Source organism: Danio rerio, chromosome 4 (genome assembly GCF_052040795.2).
Source record: "Danio rerio strain M-AB ecotype USA chromosome 4, GRCz13ab, whole genome shotgun sequence".
NCBI lineage: Eukaryota > Metazoa > Chordata > Actinopteri > Cypriniformes > Danionidae > Danio > Danio rerio.
Window position 1 is genome coordinate 62,438,352 of NC_141024.2, and position 25,370 is coordinate 62,463,721.

The 25,370-nt window shown below is 42.6% G+C and overlaps 1 protein-coding gene, 1 long non-coding RNA gene and 14 other non-coding genes across 16 annotated transcripts in view; 9 read left to right on the forward strand and 7 right to left on the reverse strand.

Moving 5' to 3' along the window:
* Nucleotides 1-25,370, reverse strand: part of LOC148682295 (uncharacterized) — a 560,329-nt gene that overhangs the window by 379,843 nt on the left and 155,116 nt on the right. The window lies entirely within an intron of this gene.
* The window catches only part of znf1117 (zinc finger protein 1117), a gene marked incomplete in the record, with an annotated part of 481,533 nt that overhangs the window by 246,674 nt on the left and 209,489 nt on the right, over nucleotides 1-25,370 (reverse strand).
* Nucleotides 5,474-5,555, reverse strand: trnas-gcu (transfer RNA serine (anticodon GCU)). The gene has a single exon. It is a non-coding gene; the product is annotated as a tRNA-Ser (tRNA).
* trnas-cga (transfer RNA serine (anticodon CGA)) lies at nucleotides 7,159-7,240 on the forward strand. Its single transcript has one exon. It is a non-coding gene; the product is annotated as a tRNA-Ser (tRNA).
* trnav-cac (transfer RNA valine (anticodon CAC)) lies at nucleotides 13,056-13,128 on the forward strand. The gene has a single exon. It is a non-coding gene; the product is annotated as a tRNA-Val (tRNA).
* On the forward strand, nucleotides 14,022-14,094 carry trnav-aac (transfer RNA valine (anticodon AAC)). The gene has a single exon. It is a non-coding gene; the product is annotated as a tRNA-Val (tRNA).
* trnav-aac (transfer RNA valine (anticodon AAC)) lies at nucleotides 16,681-16,753 on the forward strand. Its single transcript has one exon. It is a non-coding gene; the product is annotated as a tRNA-Val (tRNA).
* Nucleotides 16,858-16,930, forward strand: trnav-cac (transfer RNA valine (anticodon CAC)). Its single transcript has one exon. It is a non-coding gene; the product is annotated as a tRNA-Val (tRNA).
* trnal-cag (transfer RNA leucine (anticodon CAG)) lies at nucleotides 17,956-18,038 on the reverse strand. The gene has a single exon. It is a non-coding gene; the product is annotated as a tRNA-Leu (tRNA).
* On the forward strand, nucleotides 19,340-19,412 carry trnav-aac (transfer RNA valine (anticodon AAC)). Its single transcript has one exon. It is a non-coding gene; the product is annotated as a tRNA-Val (tRNA).
* trnav-cac (transfer RNA valine (anticodon CAC)) lies at nucleotides 19,517-19,589 on the forward strand. Its single transcript has one exon. It is a non-coding gene; the product is annotated as a tRNA-Val (tRNA).
* trnal-cag (transfer RNA leucine (anticodon CAG)) lies at nucleotides 20,615-20,697 on the reverse strand. Its single transcript has one exon. It is a non-coding gene; the product is annotated as a tRNA-Leu (tRNA).
* trnav-aac (transfer RNA valine (anticodon AAC)) lies at nucleotides 21,999-22,071 on the forward strand. The gene has a single exon. It is a non-coding gene; the product is annotated as a tRNA-Val (tRNA).
* Nucleotides 22,176-22,248, forward strand: trnav-cac (transfer RNA valine (anticodon CAC)). The gene has a single exon. It is a non-coding gene; the product is annotated as a tRNA-Val (tRNA).
* trnal-cag (transfer RNA leucine (anticodon CAG)) lies at nucleotides 23,274-23,356 on the reverse strand. The gene has a single exon. It is a non-coding gene; the product is annotated as a tRNA-Leu (tRNA).
* Nucleotides 25,189-25,352, reverse strand: LOC137494474 (U1 spliceosomal RNA). The gene has a single exon (XR_015486888.1). It is a non-coding gene; the product is annotated as a U1 spliceosomal RNA (small nuclear RNA).

Sequence of the window (25,370 nt, forward strand, 5' to 3'; positions counted from 1 at the left end):
AGACAAAACCTCCTGACCATTTGATTGAAAAGAGTAAACGATAGACACCCCATGCTGTGAAACTGATAATTGCATCACTTTGGCTTAGCCTGTAGTCAGCAAGGCAAAGGTTAAATGACCCTCCTAGCTGGCATGTCAATGAAATAATATAATTAAAAACCAGAGAATATAACTTTTCAGTTATACGTAGATTATTGTTCATTTGAAATTAGATGATATAAATTTATATTTCCACAAGGAGTACCATTCTCTGTCAATTGTTTTGGTGTTATAAACTCTCCTACTTTTACCTTAATTGATCTCTTGCAAAAAAAAAAAAAAAAAAAAAAATCTTTAACCCAATTAAACATTCTCCCTTCTACTCCCATTTTTTCCAGTTTCATTAACAGTCCATCATGCCATGCCATATCATAGGCCTTTTCAATATAAAAAAAATACTGTTCCAACCGATTCTTTATTTATTAATGCTTTTCTTATATCTGTCTCTAAACATACTACTGGATCCATAGTCCCTCTTCCCCCCCCCAAAGCCACTCTGATTTGGTGATAATTTCTTACCCTTTTCCAAATGATACATTAATCTGTCAGTTTTTTCCATTATTTTACCGAAATGAGATGCAAGTGCTATTGGTCTGCAGCTGTTTGGATTACTATAATCTTTTCCTGGTTTCTTAATTGGTCTTATTAAAGCTTCTTTCCAACTCTTTGGCAAAATTTCTTCTCTCCATACCTTGTTGTAAAAATCTAACATAACTCATAGCCTTGTCACTTAAATGTTTAATCATAGTGTAACTTTATCTAAACCAGGGGAAGATTCTTTTACTCTGTTTATACTCTTTACAGTTCTGCCATTTCCAACGGAACATCCAAAACACTGCCCGTTTCTTCTTTCCGTTGCTTTATCATAGGATTACTTGATAACACCTCCTCCCTGATCCTTACTCTATCCTCACACAAATTTTTAGAGGAGTTTACTTTGGTGAATGCTTCTTTTAGCATCATAGCCTTTTCTCTGTCATTCACCGCCATCACATTTCCTTCTTTGAGCACAGGAATTTCCACATCTTTTCTATTTCCTCTCATTTTTCAATCATATTCCAGATTTCCTCTTCTGGTGTACTTCATATTTCGTTACAAAATTCCCTCTAGTATTCTTTTTTTGTTTGCCTTAATACTCGCCTAACTTTTGCTTGAACAGTTTTATATTCTATCAAACTTTAAAAGTTAAAAAGTTTTAAAATGCCTTCCTTTTTCGTTTTATGACTTCTTTGCATTTCTCATTCCACCAAGGCACTATCTTCCTCTCCCTTCCCCCTTTACTCTTTGGAATATATTGTTCAGCTGCCTCCATAATTACTGCTACTATTCTGTTGGTTATTTTTTCATTGTCAGATATCTCCATTTTATCCAGTGTTTTTAACCCTTCTTCACTAACTGCCATAAATTCTTCCCAGTTTGCTTTTATATAAATCCATCTCCCACCAATCTTTACACAAGACTGAGTGTGTGAGCTGCTTATATGAGTGAGCGTGGTTCATCAGTGTGATGTGCTGCAGGTGTGTGTGGAAATTAGTGTTTGTGCATGACGTCATGGTTAAAAGTCCGGTGATGGTGACCTCTGCTGGCCAGCGAGGGGAATGACTGGGACCGAGACAGTGACATTACAGGTCAGCTGCATCTTGTGTTAACCATACTCCTAAGTATTTAAGGGAGTTTAGTTTCCAATTAATATTTAATTTATGTTGAAGTTTATTGTTTGGGTTGTAGCCAAATTATAAAATTTGAGTTTTTTGTATATTTAATTTGTACCCAGAGAGTTCTCCAAACCTTTTAAGAACAAGAAGCAGACTAGAAAGTGATTCATCTGGATTGGAGAGATATAGTAGCACATCATCCGCATATAGAGCAATTTTATGGTCTACCTTATTAATGTTGATCCCCCCCCCCCCCCCCCCCAATTGATTTTTCTTCTCTAATTGCCTGGGCTAGAGGTTCAATGTTCATGTCAAACATCAGGGGAGAGAGGGGACAACCCTGCCTAGTTCCTTTTTCTATTTTTATCTTTTTTGAAAAACAACCATTTATTTTTATCCTAGCCTCTGGGTTTAAATATAAACATTGAACGCTTCTAACTGTATTTTCTGTAAATCCAAATCTATATTAAACATTAAATAAATATTCTTAATTTACACAGTCAAATGCTTTCTCTGCATTTAGGCTAACTAAAATTGCTTTAATGTGATCTTTATTAATTTGTCATATTGCATGAAGTATCTATCAAATCAGGTAAAAATGTTTCAAGTCTCTTGGCTAAATTAGAGGCAAATAATTTGTAGTCTACATTTAAAACAGACACAGGTCTAAATGAACTACAAAGAGTTTTATCCTTCCCCTCTTTAGGTATGACTGAGATAATTGCTTTCCTCCAAGAAGGGGGAATTTCTGCCTCTTTAAGTGTCTAATTAAATGATGATATAAGAAGAGGTGAGATCTCTTTTTTAAATGTTTTCAACCATTCAGAAGGTAGACCATCAGTGCCTGGTATTTTATTATTTTTAAGATTATTTATAGCTTTATCTAATTCATCCTCTGTAATTTCTTTTGTTAGGAGACTATTTTGTTCCCATCCAATACAGGGAAGATCAAGAGAATCCAAAAAAAGCTTTAATTGATGTATTATTTACCTGTGTCTGTTGTGAGTATAAAGATTTATAATAGGTTTCAAATGCCTCTTTAATTTTATCCAGACTATACAATATTTTTCCTGAGTTGGGGTCTTTTTATCTTATGTATTGAAACCTTTTGTTGTTGTTTTTTAAGTTTCCATGCTAGCCTTTTTGTTGCTTTTGGTCCCGTTTCATAAAAGGCTTGCCTTAGGAATTTTTATTTTTTTCTCTATGTCCTCTCTATACATCTCATCTATTTTATTTTTTATATTTTTGATCTGTTTTAAAATCTGGATATCTTTACTAGTTGCATGTTGTTAATTGCTTTAAATTATCTTTAAGAATCCTAAATCGAAGTTCTTTTATCTTCTTAAGGGTTGCTGTAATAGAAATGATCTTGCCTTGTAATACAGCTTTAGCTGCATCCCATAAGATTATAGGACTTACTTCCCCATTATCATTATTCTCTACGTATAATTCAATTTCTAATTTAATTTGGGCCACTACTTCTGTTTTCCCTAGTATACTTGTATTTAGCCTCCATATTTTATCAGCTTTTCTGTCATTCAAATTTAAAGTGAGGTACAATGTTGCATGATCTGATACATCGGCCGCTTTCATTTCACATTCTTTTACCATGTGTCTGTCCCTGCTAAACATAAAAAAATATTAAATTCCACTGTAAACTGCATGGGGTGAAGAATAATGGGAGTATTCTCGTTTTGAGAACCAGACTCAGTTGGGCACGACCATTTTAATTTCTCCGCTGGCCAAAAGTCTTGTGCAGAACTTCATTCGTCGTGGTTTAGGCTGGAAGATGGCCTCAATGAAGACTCGTCTGTCCCTGGAGCGTCGCTGGAATCAGACACATGTTCTCCACTCCCCACGACCATCAGCGCAGCAGCAGCTCAGGATATGGCCTGGTCCCGGATATGGAATCCTTGGGATCATCACGTCGCTGGTCTTGGATCCAATCAGTGACTCCGCCTAATCTGAGGACCTCGGGATGAGTATCCCCAGGTGAAAATAGAGAATAAAGAGAATAGAGAGATGGGGAAAGGTGTGTTTCTTGCAAGTATATGATTTGTTTTTTTTTTAACGTTTCATTTTGGCCATAACCTTTCTCCTCTTAATTGGATTATTTAACCCATTTACATTTAAAGATGCAATTTTATTTTATTTTACATATCTCTGCATGGTAATTTCGGAAAGTTAAGTTGGCAACATTTAGAACTAACAAAAAAGATAATGAAACTAAACAAAAAAACAAAGAACATTGGCTTCCAAAGTTGTGGGCCATGTTTGACCCCGCAAAAACCCAGCTCCAGTCCTGGGGAGAGGCATTTATTCCTGCCTCTTGCAGGGGTCCCTCATTTAGATAAGAAAAATTCTCTAATAACATACCAATCTAATCACTTGTGCCCGGTCTTTAGCGTTATTTGTAAGTTGTGTATCATAACAGTGCTTCTGCATACCTCTTTAACGTTAACAGTCAGCGGTGTTTCTCAACAGTTAATCTTCATTCGGTGTTTGTCTCTGAAAGCTCTTCAACCTTTCCTGAACACGATCAGGAGCGATCTGTCCAGCTCTTAGCCACTGGGTACGGCGTGTCAGTCTTTCTTCCCATCGACACCAGGGGTCTTGGGATACCTGCTGCGTCATCGTCAGATCCACCGTATATCCTCTCTTTTTCAAGTCTTTTGTAGCTTCAGCCGCGCTTTCTTAAAGTTGTGGTCCTGTCTCCCAGTGTATTCGCATCTTGGCTGGGTAGGGTGTCTGAAATCGAATTTTGTTCTTCTTGAGGACTTTTTTCACTTCTTTATATTTCTTCAGTTTTGCATTTATCTCCATGGGGAAATCGTGCGCAAAGAAAATCGCCTTGCCATCGTGTTGTGGTTCTTTTTTAATTGATTTTTTAAATTAATTAATTTTTTAATTAATTAATTGACTATAATCGATCTTGAAGTATTATTATTTTGAGGTCTAGGACCGAGAGATCTGTGCGCTCTCTGTACCTACAGTTTTTAGCAAAGACGTGATGAAATTAATCATGGACATCCCTTCTGCTCCTTCCTTAATACCGTATATTTGGGTATTATTTTGTCCCGATCAGCCCTCAAATCTGTGACCTTATTCTGCATCATTTTTTGCTCTTTCAAGGTGTGCAGTAAGGCATCCTTTAGTTCAAGGTTTGCCGACTCGAGTTCAGTTATTTGATCCTCTGCTTCATTCAGTCTTGTGCCATGTGACTGAATATCTTCTGTGATGCCTTCAAGCTTCTGGTTTATGTCGCTTTTCAGCTTGTCCACTTCTGTTTTCATATCCTTTTTGAACTCTTCTTTGAATTGGCTGAATTCTTTTTTTAAATCTGTCTTCAGTTCGGAGATATCTCTGCTGAGTTCTCTCACTGCTCGCAAAGTTTCGGCTCCATGTTCTTTCTCAGGTAGGCCTAACTTGTCGTTATCATTCCTCGTCTCCTTTTCCTCCTCGCTTATTTTTGGCTTTGAATTCCCCTTTTTAGGTTTTGCCCCATTTATTTTGAAGTCGTCTAGCGCAAAGCTCACTTGAATTGGTAAAAGTATAAGGGCTTTTTGAACACCTTGACCGGGAGAGTACGTTCTATGCTGCCATCCTATGGCTCTACCTACCGGAAGTCCTGGACTATGGCATTTATGTATGCGTTTGCAGCTATTTTCAGAAAAGGTGACATTAAATTTTGCAACAACATCCTTCAAAACGCTAAGAGGGTGTGAGTAAAAAAAATTCCAAGGAAGCACCAGGCTCTATCAAATGCCAGAACACACGAGCGACAAGGATGGGATTCGAACCCATGCGTGCAGAGCACAATGGATTAGCAGTCCATCGCCTTAACCACTCGGCCACCTCATCACATATTTTCCTTTCTTGTCTGGTGGAGCCTGGACTGTGGCACATATTTGTATATGTATGTTTCTGCAATTATTTTTCGGTAAGATGACTTACAGTTTTGCCATATGAATGACAGAGCATATGAACGACAAGAATGGGATTCGATGGACTCGGCCACCTCGTCATGTATGTACTCACTTTCCTGATGGGGGCTGGAATATGGCATTTCTGTATGTATTTGCTGCTATTTTCGGTAAAGGTTTGCCACAACATCCTTCAAAACGATAAGAGGGTGCAGGTAAAACACCTTCCACGGAAGCACGCGTCACCAAAATTGAAATGAAATGTTACATTTTATATTGTTGAAAAAGATATCAATATTAAAAAATGTCTATATTAAATGTGAAATATATTTATTTGTTTAAATATAGTCAGTGAAACACTATTCAGTGTTTATTAAACTCATCTGGTCATTGTCTGTTTCTTTTAAAGTCTTTCAATTTAATATTAAGCCTTGAAGGGCAAAACCTAATTCAATTCACAGGCCATATAATTCAATAAATACAATTCAGTAATTCATATAAAGCATAAAATGTCATAAATATTAACATATTAATTAGATAAAACTAACATCTGCACTGGAAAAATATTTTTAGCCCAGCTTTGTAAGCTCAATTTAAACAAGAAAAATATTCATCCTAAAACATGAAATAAATGTTATAGAAACCAAAATATAACTTTCTCAAGTATCAACATATTGTTACTACACCAACTTATACATTTTTTGATTGTATTTCTTGAAAAGTAAAGCTTCAATGAATGATCTGGCAGATAGAACCTCATAATTCCAAGCGGAAAATGACTTGTTTTTTTTACTTCAATTCGCAAGTGCAAAGTAACTGACATGACAGAGACCTTAAGGGTTCTCTAAATGCAAATGATCAATGTATGAAAGAGAAATGCTACACACATATTGTTTGATATATGGAATGCTAGTGGATAAATGGATAAATGGTATACCATCTTTGAAAGCATATTGATTTTCTTTAAAGTTAATCACCCTTCCTTCATCGCTGTGCATTTCCAATTTATTCTCTATCTTTGACAAGAGTTATTGAAAATCAATTTACTAACTTGAAAAAAAAATAGACCAAAAGAATGGAAAGAAATTATAGAAAACAACAGAAAGACCTTCTGCAGTTGCTATTGATCTATTTAATGGCTCCTACATGACATGGAGTCCAAACTATTGTGTTGTACTGATGTCTACACCTACAACAACCAAAAACCCAACCTCACAGTAACCTGTTGTGTTTTAGCAACATCTACACCAATCATAAGCCTAAACCCCACGTCACGGTAAACTTTTGTGTACCCTAAAGGTCTGCACCGACCACAACCCTAAACCTTGCCTAATTAAAAAGCTTAGCCATGGAGCCTGGATGGCTGAGTCGGTAGAGCATCAGACTTTTAATCTGAGGGTCCAGGGTTCAAGTCCCAGTTTGGGCATATAAGACCCTTTTTGTGGAGCCACAGCTTTTGCAGTTGAGCTATTGCTTGCCGAAAGTTTCATCTGGATGCACCACACCACACGTGTGCTAGCCATGAGGACATGGCAGTACATGTAGTTGTGGCCGAGTGGTTAAGGCGATGGACTCGAAATCCATTGGGGTTTCCCCGCGCAGGTTCGAGTCCTGCCGACTACGTGCTGTCAGTGCGCAGTATTTTAATTTGCGACCTTCCTTGATTGTTAACAACTCCATTGTTTCTTGTGAAAAGGGATGTGATGGTAGGCAAAAGCCACAAAAATAAATCGGCAGCCATGGTACCTAACTGCCATGGAGGCCCTCCATTTTCAAAGATATTTGACAGAGAGTGAAGGTCCAGTGGTTGTCTCGTAGCTTGCCGTGATCGTATAATGGTTAGTACTCTGCGTTGTGGCCTCAGCAACTCCAGTTTGAATTCGGGTCACAGCAGATTTTTCAAGGTGATATTGGCGTTGGACTCTGTGTTGCCATCCGTAATCTCCAGCCTCCTTTTAGTGCAGGCTGTGCTAATGGCACGTCCTGAATGTTTATGTTTCCTAAAGTGTGGAAGACTAGGGATTCGATATAAGAGAAATAGGATCTTTGATGCCAGCATGCTGTGTAGATAAGTACTGATCAAGTCACGCTTCTAAGGCATGGAAGGAATCTTTTCAATTGTTGAGTCTCCATTCATTGCCACAACAACAGTAACCCCTTCTGCAGTTGCAATTGATCCATTTAATGTCTCCTACATGACATGGAGTAAAACTATTTTGTTTTACTGATGTCTACACCTACAACAACCATTAACCCAACCTCACAGTAACCTGTTGTGTTTTAGCAACATCTACAACAACCACAAGCCAAAACCCCACGTCACGGTAAATTTTTGTGTACCGTAAAGATTTGCGCCAACCACAACTCTAAACCTTGTCTACTTAAAAACATTGTCATGGAGCCCGCATGGCTCAGTCAGTAGAGCATCAGAATTTCAATCTAAGGGTACAGGGTTCAAGTCCCCATTTGGACCCTTATAAGACCCTTTTTGTGGAGCCACAGCTTTTGCAGTTAAGCAATCGCTTGCCGAAAGTTTCATCTGGATGCACAACACGTGTACTAGCCATGAGTACATGGCAGAACATGTAGTCGTAGCTGAGTTGTATGGCGGCAAATCAATGCCAATATTAATCGAGCGCAGCGGTGATGTTTGCGCGCGAGGAGAAGACTACAGCTCGCGAGAAAACTACAGCTCGCGAGCGCATAGGGGATCTTCACGCGCGCGCTCAACTGATCCAGCGCGAGAAAACAAGTCCCGCGTGCGCACATCATCATCTGTGCACACGATGGATGCTCTCGCGAGCGAGGTCATGCCTACAGCGCCCGCGCGCGCGATCAGTTCTCTCCGCTCGCTCGCTGGTTCTTCTCTCTGCTCGCGCGAAACAGATTTGATTTTTGTCAGTCCTGGGGCGGGACTTGGTGTACTTGTTATCTCTAACGCTATTGGCTACTCTGCCTTTCCGGAAGTTAGCCGGGATTGGACGCAGGTTAAAAGATCACGCCATTAAATATATATACAATTTGCAAGTCATAATCATAAGAAACTTTCTGAGAACTTTATGAGAATTCAATCTCGAGAAACAGTCAAATAATGATAATTAATCTTCTAAAATAATGACTTGCATTCTTGTAACATGACTTTCTGAACCCATTTGATTTGTCCCGTGCAGCACTTCTGGTTTGTTGTATTTTACTTCATTATTAACCACAACAGCAGAGCTCATTATGACACTTGGGGTTGATCTTTCTAGGAAATATTTTCTTCAGAAGAGTTTATTTGGTTTTTAGATCTTTCCACACAATGCAGATGTGCAGTGCAGCTTTGTATATTATCATAATTATTAAATTTTATTGTAATATAGATCAGTGGGAAAAAAAATATATATATATATATATATATATATATATATATATATATATATATATATATATATATATATATATATATAATTTTTATTTTTCAATCTCATTTTTAGTTAATGATTGAATAACCTGCATATAAAGACTTCAATCAAAAATGATTAGCCCAATCAAACATAAAGAATACAGTGACAGACATTCAAATGGGTGTTTATCGCCACCTATTGAGCAACAATTTAATTTCTACAGTCTTCGTTTGGCTTTACTCACTATCCATTACATTATTCCAATTCAGAGGCATACAAATACCACTTTTTTATACAACATGCCCACATCTTAAAGGTCACATATGCAGTTGAAGTCAGAATTATTATCCCACTTATTTCTTGTTTTATTTTGGCTAGAATAAAAGTAGTTTTTAATTTTTTGAAAAACACACTTTAAGGTCCATATTATTAGCCTCTTTAACCTATTTATTTTTTTCGAAAGTTTACAGAACAAATCATTGTTATACAATAACTTGCCTAATTACCCTAACCTGCCTAATTAATCTAGTTAAGCCTTTAAATGTCACTGTAAGCTGTATAGAAGTGTCTTGAAGAATATCTAGTCAAATATTATTTACTATCATAATGGCAAAGATAATATAAATCAGTTATTAAAAAATGAGTTATTAAAACTATTATGTTTAGAAATTTTTGAAAAAAAAATCTTCTCTCAATTAAATAAAAATTAGGATAAAAATAAACAGGGGGCTAATAATTCAGGCGGGCTAATAATTCTGACTTTAACTGTTTAGTGGAATGACTAATGGCAATATATTTACTATAAACCTTTGTACTTTATGCACTTCATGCATGTGTAGCCTATTTTGTATACTATTTTCCACCCAATTTATTCTGACTTGTTCTTCATAAGAAAATGAGTCAAGGACAATAAGTCTAAGAAAAAAAAAAAAAGATTTTTTATAAATTTGAACACGTGAGTTCATGTTCATAAATTTGGCTTGAGTTTAGTTTAAATGTAGGTGCTAAACTTCATCAAATGGTTCAAAACACACATTTAAAGTCTGAATTATTCATCCTGAATTATTAGCCCATGTATATTTTTTTCCCAATTTCTGTTTAATGGAGAAATCTTTTGCCACATGGTATAACTCTCTTTTTCTCTCCCAAGTAATAAAGTTTGTTACAGAAATATATCTCATTATTTTGATATGTCATTATATGACTATATGTCATGATGGTAAGAATAGGCATTATTATGAGATTAATTATTACAAGAAATATCTCATTATTGAAAGTAAGTCTCCACCTATTATTACTGAGAAAGTGAGTCTATTAGTTTCACATTGTGACATTATGATAAGATATCCTATATATTTTTATTTAACGGGGAAACTAGCTTACCTGCGTCCAATCCCGGCTAACTTCCGGAAAGGCAGAGTAGCCAATAGCGTTAGAGATAACAAGTACACCAAGTCCCGCCCCAGGACTGACAAAAATCAAATCTGTTTCGCGCGAGCAGAGAGAAGAACCAGCGAGCGAGCGGAGAGAACTGATCGCGCGCGCGCTGTAGGCATGACCTCGCTCACGAGAGCATCCATCGTGCGCACAGATGATGATGTGCGCGCGCGGGACTAGTTTTCTCGCGCTGGATCAGTTGAGCGCGCGCGTGAAGATCCCCTATGCGCTCGCGAGCTGTAGTTTTCTCGCGTGTAGACCTGTAATCTGCTCACGGTTCAGTTCTCCTCGCGCGCAAACATCACCGCTGCGCTCGATTAATATTGGCATTGATTTGCCGCCATAGTTATCACGTTCGCCTCACACGCGAAAGGTCTCCTGTTCGAAACTGGGCGGAAGCATACAATTAGCGGACACTTTTGTCCAAAGCGACATACAATAGTGGAGGTATTCAACAAGACGAGGCAATGCATAAAAAAAAGGGCTATTTATCCCAAGTAATTTGTTTGTGCTCAGAGAATTTAGTGCTGGAGTAGGAGTTTCGTTTTCTTTAGGGAGAGGGATATTCCCCTTGGGTTCGGGTGTACTCTGAAGAGATGAGTGTTAGCTGTCGTTTGAAGGATACCAGTGTATCCCTAATCCGAGTGGGAATGGGAAGGTGATTCCACCAGCGTAGAACATTGAATGAAAACATTGTGGAAAGTGACTTTCAGTCTCTCTGCGATGGCACCACAAGACAGTGCTCTCACCCTAACCGGAGGCTCCTGTGGTTATCACGATGGCTTTACAAGCGGAGGGTCTCCTGTTAGAAACTGGGCGGAAACATTCAGATTTGCTTTTATGCACATTCTCAATCGGCTCTCTGCTCCCTGGATGATCCACGATACTAGGGCGTGGATCTGTCAAATGTCATGATTTGACGTTGTACGAGGATTTGACGGAAAAATGCCTCTGCAAACCTTAAAAATCAACGCCATCCCAGAACAATTCTTTTGATCCCCTTTCGGTGCACTTGCATTAAAGCCTGCGTGATGCGGTGCCTTGTCAGTGTTACTGTATCATTCGGACATGGGGGCAGAGAGTTAAAGACTTCAGCCTGAACACACTGCCGCAGGTTCAGTTTGTCAGAAGTGGAATTCGAACCCACGCCTCCAGGGGAGACTGCGACCTGAACGCAGCACCTTAGACCGCTCGGCCATCCTGACATGCGAATTTGGCAGGAGCTGTCTCCTGGGAGCCACACCGCAGTACCGTGACATGGAATCTGGCGTTTCACAGCTTGCCCAGCTCCGGCTGTCCAGCTCATTGGCACAGCTGGCAGCTAAGCTGTGCTCGCCTCCTGGGGCTGCGCCTAGTTTCAATAGCCAACACTTGACAGCTGTCATTGCTTACGGCCAAGTGAGTTGGCAGCAGTAAGGAGAGAAAGGCTCTCCCCATTTTGTTTGTCTACCTTTTTGTTTATTGACCTTGAGTGTTTTTGTTTGTTTGTTTTGTTTTTGTCTTTAAAAACCACCTAACAGCAGCATTTTGCTGACTGAAGGGTGGTTATGTAGTGTGTTTTATTTTTAATCATGGACAGATTTCCCGGCAACGACATGGAAATGGAGGGACTTGCACGAAAGGATAAAGAAAATGGACTTGACAACAGACAAAGAGATAAATTAAATGAAGAGCTCGGCCAACGAAGAGGTGAGAAAGGTAAGGATAAGCAAGAGATACAAACAAGAGTATGCACAAAGGAAGCAACAGTAACTGTAGAAGTAGAAAATGTAAAAGATGCAAGAAGATTTGATATAATCAAAGCAGTCACGGAGCTGATTGGAGAAGGAAGAATTCTGGCGTTGAGACCCAAACAAACAAGGGAGGATCAAGTAACAGTGGAGACTGAAGATGACACCGAAATTTTAATAGACAATGGATTGACAATTCAAGGAGTGAAAACTGAAGTACGGAGGTTACAAAACAGAGACTATGTTGTTTCGTTCAAGCATCTGCCTGATTACCTAGCTGACGAAGAAATTTTAAGCAAGCTGGAGGGATGGGGAGTTTTCCCATATCTAAAATTAAAAGAAGATTGTATCCTGGCACAAACATAGAAGATGGAACAAGGTTTGTAAAAAACAGATTTCCAGAAGAGATGGTCTCCTTACCATACAGCACCAAAATCGAGACGGCGGAAGGGCCACAGCACTTTAGAGTCATGCACACCAATCAGGTAAAAACCTGTCGACTATGCATGAGCTCAGAAAATGTGATGAAGGAACGCCCAGAATTCAGGTGCTTCAAATGTGACGAAAGGGGACATTTCGCAAGGACCTGTACAGCTGTGTCGGGCCCGGATTGTAAATTGGCCCTAATACCTGCAGGGAGCTTGTCACGCCGAGTTGGCTTTGTCCGCTCGATTGATCAACGCGTACGCCTTGTTTTTTTTTTTTTGGGTTTCTGTAGTGTAGTGGTCATCACGTTTGCCTAACACGCGAAAGGTCCTCGGTTCGAAACCGAGCAGAAACAGTGCTCTTCTTTTGGCAAGAAAATAATGGCATCCACTGCCGCACCAGCAATGATCGTCGACAGGCACCCAATCAAAAAGGGTTATCAGCTCGATCAGCCTGAAAGTTTCTGTAGTGTAGTGGTTATCACGTTCGCCTCACACGCGAAAGGTCCCCAGTTCGAAACTGGGCGGAAACAACCTCTGGCTTTTATGACAATTGTCAAATCAGGCTTCTGTTGAGTACTGATGTTCACTGAAAACATTCTTTCTGCAGAGCGGTGTGAGGCTAGAAGTTTGAATTCAGCTCAGTGTTTACCGCCCCTCGCGGTGTCGCAAACTTGCGTAGAATCTGATTTCTTTTAGCTTTGTGTTGTGCATGAGCAGGTGGCCAGTGCGTTTGCTGGCCCTTCACGGTGCAGACCGTACAAGACAGCTCTATAAAAAAAGACTATAAATACTTGAAGCAGCACTGGCCTATTGGTTTCCGTAGTGTAGTGTTTATCATGTTTGCATTACACGCTAAAGGTCTCCTGTTCGAAACTGGGCGGAAGCATACAATTAGCGGACACTTTTGTCCAAAGCGACATACAATAGTGGAGGTATTCAACAAGACGAGGCAATGCATACGAAAAAGGGCTATTTATTCCAAGTAATTTGTTTGTGCTCAGAGAATTTAGTGCTGGAGTAGGAGTTTCGTTTTCTTTAGAGAGAGGGATATTCACCGGGATTCGGGTGTACTCTGAAGAGATGGGTGTTAGCTGTCGTTTGAAGGACACCGGTGTATCCGTAATCCGAGTGGGAATGGGAAGGTGATTCCACCAGCGTTGAACATTGAATGAAAACATTGTGGAAAGTGACTTTCCGTCTCTCTGCGCTGGCACCACAAGACAGTGCTTCAGGTGCTTCAAATGTGACGAAAGGGGACATTTCGCAAGGACCTGTACAGCTGTGTCGAGCCCGGATTGTAAATTGGCCCTAATACCTGCAGGGAGCTTGTCACGCCGAGTTGGCTTTGTCCGCTCGATTGACCAACGCGTACGCCTTGTTTTATCCTTGCAGGCCTAACTTCGCTGGTGAAAGCACTTGTGGGGTTTCTGTAGTGTAGTGGTCATCACGTTCGCCTAACACGCGAAAGGTCCTCGGTTCGAAACCGAGCAGAAACAGTGCTCTTCTTTTGGCGAGAAAATAATAGCATCCACTGCCGCACAAGCAATGATCGTCGACAGGCACCCAATCAAAAAGGGTTATCAGCTCGATCTGCCTGAAGGTTTCTGTAGTGTAGTGGTTATCACGTTCGCCTCACAGGCGAAAGGTCCCCAGTTCGAAACTGGGCGGAAACAACCTGTGGCTTTTATGACAATTGTCAAATCAGGCTTCTGTTGAGTACTGACGTTCACTGAAAACATTCTTTCTGCAGAGCGGTGTGAGGCTAGAAGTTTGAATTCAGCTCAGTGTTTACCGCCCCTCGCGGTGTCGCAAACTTACGTAGAATCTGATTTCTTTTAGCTTTGTAGAGCAACACAGCTCTATAAAAAAAGACTATAAATACTTGAAGCAGCACTGGCCTATTGGTTTCCGTAGTGTAGTGTTTATCATGTTTGCATTACACGCTAAAGGTCTCCTGTTCGAAACTGGGCGGAAGCATACAATTAGCGGACACTTTTGTCCAAAGCGACATACAATAGTGGAGGTATTCAACAAGACGAGGCAATGCATACGAAAAAGGGCTATTTATTCCAAGTAATTTGTTTGTGCTCAGAGAATTTAGTGCTGGAGTAGGAGTTTCGTTTTCTTTAGAGAGAGGGATATTCACCGGGGTTCGGGTGTACTCTGAAGAGATGGGTGTTAGCTGTCGTTTGAAGGACACCGGTGTATCCGTAATCCGAGTGGGAATGGGAAGGTGATTCCACCAGCGTAGAACATTGAATGAAAACATTGTGGAAAGTGACTTTCCGTCTCTCTGCGCTGGCACCACAAGACAGTGCTCTCACCCTAACCGGAGGCTCCTGTGGTTATCACGATGGCTTTACAAGCGGAGGGTCTCCTGTTAGCAACTGGGCGGAAACATTCAGATTTGCTTTTACGCACATTCTCAATTGGCTCTCTGCTCACTGGATGATCCACGATACAAGGGCATGGATCTGTCAAATGTCATGACTTGACGTTGTACGAGGATTTGACGAAAAAAATGCCCTGCAAACCTTAAAAAGCAACACCATCCCAGGACAATTCTTTTGATCCCCTTTCAGTGCACTTGCATTAAAGCCCGCGTGATGTGGCACGTTGTCTGTGTTACTGTATCATTCAGACATGGGGGCAGAGAGTTAAAGAATTCAGCCTGAGCGCACTGCCGCAAGCTTGGTTTGTCAGAAGTGGGATTCGAACCCACGCCTCCAGTGGAGACTGCGGCCTGAAAGCAGCGCCTTAGACCGCTCGGCCATCCTGACATGCAAGCTTGGCAGGAGCTGTCTCCTGGGAGCCACACCGCAGTACCGTGACATGGAATCTGGTGCTTCACAGCTTGCCCAGCTCCGGCTGTCCAGCTCATTGGCGCTGCAGGCAGCTAATCTGTGCTCGCCTCCTGGGGCTGCGCCTAGTTTCAATAGCCAACACTTGACAGCTGTCATTGCTTACGGCCACACCACCCTGAGGGGGCTATAGAGCAAACAGGAAGTGAGTTGGCAGCAGTAAGGAGAGAAAGGCTCTCCCCATTTTGTTTGTCTACCTTTTTGTTTATTGACCTTGAGTGTTTTTGTTTCTTTGTTTTCTTTTTGTCTTTAAAAACCACCTAACAGCAGCATTTTGCTGACTGAAGGGTGGTTATGTAGTGTGTTTTATTTTTAATCATGGACAGATTCCCCGGCAACGACATGGAGATGGAGGGACTTGCAAGAAAGGATAAAGAAAATGGGCTGGATAATAGACGGAGAGGTAAAGAAAATGGACTTGACAACAGACAAAGAGATAAATAAAATGAAGAGCCCGGCCAACGAAGAGGTGAGAAAGGTAAGGATAAGCAAGAGGTACAAAGAAGAGTATGCACAAAGGAAGCAACAGTAACTGTAGAAGTAGAAAATGTAAAAGATGCAAGAAGATTTGATATAACCAAAGCAGTCACGGAGCTGATTGGAGAAGGAAGAATGCTGGCGGTGAGACCCAAACAAACAAAGGGAGTATGAAGTAACAATGGAGACTGAAGATGACACCGAAATTTTAATAGACAATGGATTGACAATTAAAGGAGTGAAATCTGAAGTACGGAGGTTACAAAACAGAGACTATGTTGTTTCGTTCAAGCATCTGCCTGTTTACCTAGCAAATGAAGAAATTTTAAGCAAGCTAGAGAGATGGGGAGTTTTCCCCATATCTAAAATTAAAAGAAGATTGTATCCTGGCACAAACATAGAAGATGGAACAAGGTTTGTAAAAAACAGATTTCCGGAAGAGATGGTCTCCTTACCATACAGTACCAAAATCGAGACGGCGGAAGCGCCACAGCAATTTAGAGTCATGCACACCAATCAGGTAAAAACCTGTCGACTATGCATGAGCTCAGAAAATGTGATGAAGGAACGCCCAGAATTCAGGTGCTTCAAATGTGACGAAAGGGGACATTTCGCAAGGACCTGTACAGCTGTGTCGGGCCCGGATTGTAAATTGGCCCTAATACCTGCAGGGAGCTTGTCACGCCGAGTTGGCTTTGTCCGCTCGATTGATCAACGCGTACGCCTTGGTTTTTTTTTTTTTGGGTTTCTGTAGTGTAGTGGTCATCACGTTCGCCTAACACGCGAAAGGTCCTCGGTTCGAAACCGAGCAGAAACAGTGCTCTTCTTTTGGCGAGAAAATAATAGCATCCACTGCCGCACAAGCAATGATCGTCGACAGGCACCCAATCAAAAAGGGTTATCAGCTCGATCTGCCTGAAGGTTTCTGTAGTGTAGTGGTTATCACGTTCGCCTCACACGCGAAAGGTCCCCAGTTCGAAACTGGGCGGAAACAACCTCTGGCTTTTATGACAATTGTCAAATCAGGCTTCTGTTGAGTACTGACGTTCACTGAAAACATTCTTTCTGCAGAGCGGTGTGATGGCTAGAAGTTTGAATTCAGCTCAGTGTTTACCGCCACTCGCGGTGTCGCAAACTTGCGTAGAATCTGATTTCTTTTAGCTTTGTAGAGCAAGACAGCTCTATAAAAAAAGACTCTAAATACTTGAAGCAGCACTGGCCTATTGGTTTCCGTAGTGTAGTGTTTATCATGTTTGCATTACACGCTAAAGGTCTCCTGTTCGAAACTGGGCGGAAGCATACAATTAGCGGACACTTTTGTCCAAAGCGACATACAATAGTGGAGGTATTCAACAAGACGAGGCAATGCATACGAAAAAGGGCTATTTATTCCAAGTAATTTGTTTGTGCTCAGAGAATTTAGTGCTGGAGTAGGAGTTTCGTTTTCTTTAGAGAGAGGGATATTCACCGGGGTTCGGGTGTACTCTGAAGAGATGGGTGTTAGCTGTCGTTTGAAGGACACCGGTGTATCCGTAATCCGAGTGGGAATGGGAAGGTGATTCCACCAGCGTAGAACATTGAATGAAAACATTGTGGAAAGTGACTTTCCGTCTCTCTGCGCTGGCACCACAAGACAGTGCTCTCACCCTAACCGGAGGCTCCTGTGGTTATCACGATGGCTTTACAAGCGGAGGGTCTCCTGTTAGCAACTGGGCGGAAACATTCAGATTTGCTTTTACGCACATTCTCAATTGGCTCTCTGCTCACTGGATGATCCACGATACAAGGGCATGGATCTGTCAAATGTCATGACTTGACGTTGTACGAGGATTTGACGAAAAAAATGCCCTGCAAACCTTAAAAAGCAACACCATCCCAGGACAATTCTTTTGATCCCCTTTCAGTGCACTTGCATTAAAGCCCGCGTGATGCGGCACTTTGTCAGTGTTACTGTATCGTTCGGACATGGGGGCAGAGAGTTAAAGCATTCAGCCTGAGCGCACTGCCGCAGGCTCGGTTTGTCAGAAGTGGGATTCGAACCCACGCCTCCAGGGGAGACTGCGACCTGAACGCAGCGCCTTAGACCGCTCGGCCATCCTGACATGCAAGCTTGGCAGGAGCTGTCTCCTGGGAGCCACACCGCAGTACCGTGACATGGAATCTGGTGCTTCACAGCTTGCCCAGCTCCGGCTGTCCAGCTCATTGGCGCTGCAGGCAGCTAATCTGTGCTCGCCTCCTGGGGCTGCGCCTAGTTTCAATAGCCAACACTTGACAGCTGTCATTGCTTACGGCCACACCACCCTGAGGGGGCTATAGAGCAAACAGGAAGTGAGTTGGCAGCAGTAAGGAGAGAAAGGCTCTCCCCATTTTGTTTGTCTACCTTTTTGTTTATTGACCTTGAGTGTTTTTGTTTCTTTGTTTTCTTTTTGTCTTTAAAAACCACCTAACAGCAGCATTTTGCTGACTGAAGGGTGGTTATGTAGTGTGTTTTATTTTTAATCATGGACAGATTCCCCGGCAACGACATGGAGATGGAGGGACTTGCAAGAAAGGATAAAGAAAATGGGCTGGATAATAGACGGAGAGGTAAAGAAAATGGACTTGACAACAGACAAAGAGATAAATAAAATGAAGAGCCCGGCCAACGAAGAGGTGAGAAAGGTAAGGATAAGCAAGAGGTACAAAGAAGAGTATGCACAAAGGAAGCAACAGTAACTGTAGAAGTAGAAAATGTAAAAGATGCAAGAAGATTTGATATAACCAAAGCAGTCACGGAGCTGATTGGAGAAGGAAGAATGCTGGCGGTGAGACCCAAACAAACAAAGGGAGTATGAAGTAACAATGGAGACTGAAGATGACACCGAAATTTTAATAGACAATGGATTGACAATTAAAGGAGTGAAATCTGAAGTACGGAGGTTACAAAACAGAGACTATGTTGTTTCGTTCAAGCATCTGCCTGTTTACCTAGCAAATGAAGAAATTTTAAGCAAGCTAGAGAGATGGGGAGTTTTCCCCATATCTAAAATTAAAAGAAGATTGTATCCTGGCACAAACATAGAAGATGGAACAAGGTTTGTAAAAAACAGATTTCCGGAAGAGATGGTCTCCTTACCATACAGTACCAAAATCGAGACGGCGGAAGCGCCACAGCAATTTAGAGTCATGCACACCAATCAGGTAAAAACCTGTCGACTATGCATGAGCTCAGAAAATGTGATGAAGGAACGCCCAGAATTCAGGTGCTTCAAATGTGACGAAAGGGGACATTTCGCAAGGACCTGTACAGCTGTGTCGGGCCCGGATTGTAAATTGGCCCTAATACCTGCAGGGAGCTTGTCACGCCGAGTTGGCTTTGTCCGCTCGATTGATCAACGCGTACGCCTTGGTTTTTTTTTTTTGGGTTTCTGTAGTGTAGTGGTCATCACGTTCGCCTAACACGCGAAAGGTCCTCGGTTCGAAACCGAGCAGAAACAGTGCTCTTCTTTTGGCGAGAAAATAATAGCATCCACTGCCGCACAAGCAATGATCGTCGACAGGCACCCAATCAAAAAGGGTTATCAGCTCGATCTGCCTGAAGGTTTCTGTAGTGTAGTGGTTATCACGTTCGCCTCACACGCGAAAGGTCCCCAGTTCGAAACTGGGCGGAAACAACCTCTGGCTTTTATGACAATTGTCAAATCAGGCTTCTGTTGAGTACTGACGTTCACTGAAAACATTCTTTCTGCAGAGCGGTGTGATGGCTAGAAGTTTGAATTCAGCTCAGTGTTTACCGCCACTCGCGGTGTCGCAAACTTGCGTAGAATCTGATTTCTTTTAGCTTTGTAGAGCAAGACAGCTCTATAAAAAAAGACTCTAAATACTTGAAGCAGCACTGGCCTATTGGTTTCCGTAGTGTAGTGTTTATCATGTTTGCATTACACGCTAAAGGTCTCCTGTTCGAAACTGGGCGGAAGCATACAATTAGCGGACACTTTTGTCCAAAGCGACATACAATAGTGGAGGTATTCAACAAGACGAGGCAATGCATACGAAAAAGGGCTATTTATTCCAAGTAATTTGTTTGTGCTCAGAGAATTTAGTGCTGGAGTAGGAGTTTCGTTTTCTTTAGAGAGAGGGATATTCACCGGGGTTCGGGTGTACTCTGAAGAGATGGGTGTTAGCTGTCGTTTGAAGGACACCGGTGTATCCGTAATCCGAGTGGGAATGGGAAGGTGATTCCACCAGCGTAGAACATTGAATGAAAACATTGTGGAAAGTGACTTTCCGTCTCTCTGCGCTGGCACCACAAGACAGTGCTCTCACCCTAACCGGAGGCTCCTGTGGTTATCACGATGGCTTTACAAGCGGAGGGTCTCCTGTTAGCAACTGGGCGGAAACATTCAGATTTGCTTTTACGCACATTCTCAATTGGCTCTCTGCTCACTGGATGATCCACGATACAAGGGCATGGATCTGTCAAATGTCATGACTTGACGTTGTACGAGGATTTGACGAAAAAAATGCCCTGCAAACCTTAAAAAGCAACACCATCCCAGGACAATTCTTTTGATCCCCTTTCAGTGCACTTGCATTAAAGCCCGCGTGATGCGGCACTTTGTCAGTGTTACTGTATCGTTCGGACATGGGGGCAGAGAGTTAAAGCATTCAGCCTGAGCGCACTGCCGCAGGCTCGGTTTGTCAGAAGTGGGATTCGAACCCACGCCTCCAGGGGAGACTGCGACCTGAACGCAGCGCCTTAGACCGCTCGGCCATCCTGACATGCAAGCTTGGCAGGAGCTGTCTCCTGGGAGCCACACCGCAGTACCGTGACATGGAATCTGGTGCTTCACAGCTTGCCCAGCTCCGGCTGTCCAGCTCATTGGCGCTGCAGGCAGCTAATCTGTGCTCGCCTCCTGGGGCTGCGCCTAGTTTCAATAGCCAACACTTGACAGCTGTCATTGCTTACGGCCACACCACCCTGAGGGGGCTATAGAGCAAACAGGAAGTGAGTTGGCAGCAGTAAGGAGAGAAAGGCTCTCCCCATTTTGTTTGTCTACCTTTTTGTTTATTGACCTTGAGTGTTTTTGTTTCTTTGTTTTCTTTTTGTCTTTAAAAACCACCTAACAGCAGCATTTTGCTGACTGAAGGGTGGTTATGTAGTGTGTTTTATTTTTAATCATGGACAGATTCCCCGGCAACGACATGGAGATGGAGGGACTTGCAAGAAAGGATAAAGAAAATGGGCTGGATAATAGACGGAGAGGTAAAGAAAATGGACTTGACAACAGACAAAGAGATAAATAAAATGAAGAGCCCGGCCAACGAAGAGGTGAGAAAGGTAAGGATAAGCAAGAGGTACAAAGAAGAGTATGCACAAAGGAAGCAACAGTAACTGTAGAAGTAGAAAATGTAAAAGATGCAAGAAGATTTGATATAACCAAAGCAGTCACGGAGCTGATTGGAGAAGGAAGAATGCTGGCGGTGAGACCCAAACAAACAAAGGGAGTATGAAGTAACAATGGAGACTGAAGATGACACCGAAATTTTAATAGACAATGGATTGACAATTAAAGGAGTGAAATCTGAAGTACGGAGGTTACAAAACAGAGACTATGTTGTTTCGTTCAAGCATCTGCCTGTTTACCTAGCAAATGAAGAAATTTTAAGCAAGCTAGAGAGATGGGGAGTTTTCCCCATATCTAAAATTAAAAGAAGATTGTATCCTGGCACAAACATAGAAGATGGAACAAGGTTTGTAAAAAACAGATTTCCGGAAGAGATGGTCTCCTTACCATACAGTACCAAAATCGAGACGGCGGAAGCGCCACAGCAATTTAGAGTCATGCACACCAATCAGGTAAAAACCTGTCGACTATGCATGAGCTCAGAAAATGTGATGAAGGAACGCCCAGAATTCAGGTGCTTCAAATGTGACGAAAGGGGACATTTCGCAAGGACCTGTACAGCTGTGTCGGGCCCGGATTGTAAATTGGCCCTAATACCTGCAGGGAGCTTGTCACGCCGAGTTGGCTTTGTCCGCTCGATTGATCAACGCGTACGCCTTGGTTTTTTTTTTTTGGGTTTCTGTAGTGTAGTGGTCATCACGTTCGCCTAACACGCGAAAGGTCCTCGGTTCGAAACCGAGCAGAAACAGTGCTCTTCTTTTGGCGAGAAAATAATAGCATCCACTGCCGCACAAGCAATGATCGTCGACAGGCACCCAATCAAAAAGGGTTATCAGCTCGATCTGCCTGAAGGTTTCTGTAGTGTAGTGGTTATCACGTTCGCCTCACACGCGAAAGGTCCCCAGTTCGAAACTGGGCGGAAACAACCTCTGGCTTTTATGACAATTGTCAAATCAGGCTTCTGTTGAGTACTGACGTTCACTGAAAACATTCTTTCTGCAGAGCGGTGTGATGGCTAGAAGTTTGAATTCAGCTCAGTGTTTACCGCCCCTCGCGGTGTCGCAAACTTGCGTAGAATCTGATTTCTTTTAGCTTTGTAGAGCAAGACAGCTCTATAAAAAAAGACTCTAAATACTTGAAGCAGCACTGGCCTATTGGTTTCCGTAGTGTAGTGTTTATCATGTTTGCATTACACGCTAAAGGTCTCCTGTTCGAAACTGGGCGGAAGCATACAATTAGCGGACACTTTTGTCCAAAGCGACATACAATAGTGGAGGTATTCAACAAGACGAGGCAATGCATACGAAAAAGGGCTATTTATTCCAAGTAATTTGTTTGTGCTCAGAGAATTTAGTGCTGGAGTAGGAGTTTCGTTTTCTTTAGAGAGAGGGATATTCACCGGGGTTCGGGTGTACTCTGAAGAGATGGGTGTTAGCTGTCGTTTGAAGGACACCGGTGTATCCGTAATCCGAGTGGGAATGGGAAGGTGATTCCACCAGCGTAGAACATTGAATGAAAACATTGTGGAAAGTGACTTTCCGTCTCTCTGCGCTGGCACCACAAGACAGTGCTCTCACCCTAACCGGAGGCTCCTGTGGTTATCACGATGGCTTTACAAGCGGAGGGTCTCCTGTTAGCAACTGGGCGGAAACATTCAGATTTGCTTTTACGCACATTCTCAATTGGCTCTCTGCTCACTGGATGATCCACGATACAAGGGCATGGATCTGTCAAATGTCATGACTTGACGTTGTACGAGGATTTGACGAAAAAAATGCCCTGCAAACCTTAAAAAGCAACACCATCCCAGGACAATTCTTTTGATCCCCTTTCAGTGCACTTGCATTAAAGCCCGCGTGATGTGGCACGTTGTCAGTGTTACTGTATCATTCAGACATGGGGGCAGAGAGTTAAAGAATTCAGCCTGAGCGCACTGCCGCAGGCTCGGTTTGTCAGAAGTGGGATTCGAACCCACGCCTCCAGGGGAGACTGCGACCTGAACGCAGCGCCTTAGACCGCTCGGCCATCCTGACATGCAAGCTTGGCAGGAGCTGTCTCCTGGGAGCCACACCGCAGTACCCTGACATGGAATCTGGTGCTTCACAGCTTGCCCAGCTCCGGCTGTCCAGCTCATTGGCGCTGCAGGCAGCTAATCTGTGCTCGCCTCCTGGGGCTGCGCCTAGTTTCAATAGCCAACACTTGACAGCTGTCATTGCTTACGGCCACACCACCCTGAGGGGGCTATAGAGCAAACAGGAAGTGAGTTGGCAGCAGTAAGGAGAGAAAGGCTCTCCCCATTTTGTTTGTCTACCTTTTTGTTTATTGACCTTGAGTGTTTTTGTTTGTTTGTTTTCTTTTTGTCTTTAAAAACCACCTAACAGCAGCATTTTGCTGACTGAAGGGTGGTTATGTAGTGTGTTTTATTTTTAATCATGGACAGATTCCCCGGCAACGACATGGAAATGGAGGGACTTGCAAGAAAGGATAAAGAAAATGGGCTGGATAATAGACGGAGAGGGAAAGAAAATGGACTTGACAACAGACAAAGAGATAAATAAAATGAAGAGCCCGGCCAACGAAGAGGTGAGAAAGGTAAGGATAAGCAAGAGGTACAAAGAAGAGTATGCACAAAGGAAGCAACAGTAACTGTAGAAGTAGAAAATGTAAAAGATGCAAGAAGATTTGATATAACCAAAGCAGTCACGGAGCTGATTGGAGAAGGAAGAATGCTGGCGGTGAGACCCAAACAAACAAAGGGAGTATGAAGTAACAATGGAGACTGAAGATGACACTGAAATTTTAATAGACAATGGATTGACAATTAAAGGAGTGAAATCTGAAGTACGGAGGTTACAAAACAGAGACTATGTTGTTTCGTTCAAGCATCTGCCTGTTTACCTAGCAAATGAAGAAATTTTAAGCAAGCTAGAGAGATGGGGAGTTTTCCCCATATCTAAAATTAAAAGAAGATTGTATCCTGGCACAAACATAGAAGATGGAACAAGGTTTGTAAAAAACAGATTTCCGGAAGAGATGGTCTCCTTACCATACAGTACCAAAATCGAGACGGCGGAAGCGCCACAGCACTTTAGAGTCATGCACACCAATCAGGTAAAAACCTGTCGACTATGCATGAGCTCAGAAAATGTGATGAAGGAACGCCCAGAATTCAGGTGCTTCAAATGTGACGAAAGGGGACATTTCGCAAGGACCTGTACAGCTGTGTCGGGCCCGGATTGTAAATTGGCCCTAATACCTGCAGGGAGCTTGTCACGCTGAGTTGGCTTTGTCCGCTCGATTGACCAACGCGTACGCCTTGTTTTATCCTTGTTTTATGGCTCTCTGCTCACTGGATGACCCATGATACTAGGGCGTGGATCTGTCAAATGTCATGACTTGACGTTGTACGAGGATTTGACGAAAAAATTCCCTGCAAACCTTAAACGACAGACGTCTGCAAAAGATTGCAGTTCTTGAAACAAAGTTACCTCTGATCCGAGCAGAAGCGTTCGCTTACTCAATGGCAGAAAAAATGATGACCTTTCACACGGTCTACATTCGTTCTGTCAGTAACAGCGGCCGGCCGGCAAATAAAATTCTGACATTCCACAGGGCACACTCGCTTGGCGGACAAAAGCCACCGGGGGCTCTCTTTGCGTGTTCCTTCACCTGGTCAAACCGCTTTGAGGGGGGACCTTTTCGGCGTCAGAACAGACTCTTCTAGCGACGGGTGGGCAGGCCTTCCACAGGCGCGCGCGGCTCTACTGAAGCAAAAGAGGCTTGGCAAAGGACGAGGAAGAAAGGGAAGCGCCGCTCCAGCCGGGTCCGACGCTACTGTCTGAACTCTGTCTTGAACCACTGTACTCAGGGGAGAGTGCGAGCGCAGTCCCCCACTACCATAAATTATGACGTCGAGATTCCAACATTTGGGGAATTCGCAGGGGTCAGCGTGGCCGGAGTGCAATGGCCAAGCCTCACCCTGGGTGAACCACCTTCTTGATCATGGTATCTCCCCTGCCAGGTAGGTATGAGTTGCCGGGTGGCGCA